The sequence below is a fragment of the Manacus candei genome, unplaced genomic scaffold (assembly GCF_025592945.1).
Source record: "Manacus candei isolate 608988 ecotype Guabito, Panama unplaced genomic scaffold, ASM2559294v1 h1tg000053l, whole genome shotgun sequence".
Lineage (NCBI taxonomy): Eukaryota > Metazoa > Chordata > Aves > Passeriformes > Pipridae > Manacus > Manacus candei.
Window position 1 is genome coordinate 3,779,644 of NW_026138101.1, and position 1,268 is coordinate 3,780,911.

A 1,268-nucleotide genomic window follows, 5' to 3' on the forward strand; every position below is an offset into this window, starting at 1 on the left:
AGCAACCCGCTTCCCGAGCTCTGCTCTGCCGCCTCACGGGCTGGTGGCTGGTGCTGAGGTCTGCCTGCACCCAGCTGGCATGGGCTTGGGGCAGAGCTGGGGTTGGCAGCTCCCCTAGGACTCAGGGAGGTGAGGGAACCAGGTGGATTGAAAACTGGCCCAGAGTGTGGCGATTAGTGGCACAAAGTCTACTTGCAGGCCAATCACTAGCAGTGTATCCCAGGGACCAAAATCAGGTCCAGTTCTGTTGTGAAGCAGCTTTTCTGAAAAGGACCTGGAGGTGTCTTGGTGGGCACCAAACTGAACATAAGCTACAAAGAAGACTAAGGGTGTCCTGGGTTGCTTTAGGCAAAATGTTGCCAGAATGTGGAGGGAGGAGATGCTCCCCCTCTGCTCAGCAATGGTGCATCACCCCAAGAGTCCTGTGTCTGGTGCTGGGCCCCTCAGCACAAGAGAGACAGGGATGCACTGGGGAGAGCCTGAAGATGAGTGAGGGACTGGAGCAGTGGTGCAAAGCAGAGGGAGACGGGCTCTTCCCAGTGGTGCCCAGTGCCAGGACAAGAGGCCGTAGGCACATATTGGAACGCAGGAGGGTCCCTCTGAACGTCAGGAAGCACTTTTTCAGTGTGAGGATGACCAAGCCCTGGCACAGTTGCCCAGAGAGATTGCGGAGGCTCCATCCTCGGAGGTATTGAGAAGCCATCTGGACACGGCCCTGGGTGGCCAGTGCTGAATGGCCCTGCTGGAGCTGGATCAGGTTGGATCAGGGCTTGGATCAGGTCACCTCCAGAGGTGCCTCACCTCAGCCACACGTGGCTCTGCGAGCCCCTCCAAAGGCACATGGAGCCTTTCCTCCAGCTGGAAGGTGTCAAGAGGTGATGGGGCGATGGGGATAACGAGGGACTGCCACAGGGATATGAGAGGGGCTGCGGCAGGTGCTGGTGGGGGTGACGGTGTGACAGCGGTGTGCCCGCGTTGAGGTCAGTGACGAGGGCGGCAGAGCTGACAGGGCCCGAGGGAGTGACGAGCGTGTCAGGGTGTGGCGGGGTGTGTCACAAGAGAAGGCTGTGGCGGGTAACACGGCTGAGGCGAGGCCCCAGGGTGTGCCAGCGCTGTGACAGGCGACAAGTGACAGGGGACAAGGGGTGTTCGTGTGGCGGGACCCCGCGGCTGAGCGGCGGGTGCCAGGGCGGAGGGAGAGGAGGCGGCCGGTCCTCCGCGCCGCCGGGGGGCGCCGCGCGGCGCTGTGCGGGCGCGGTGGCGGCGGC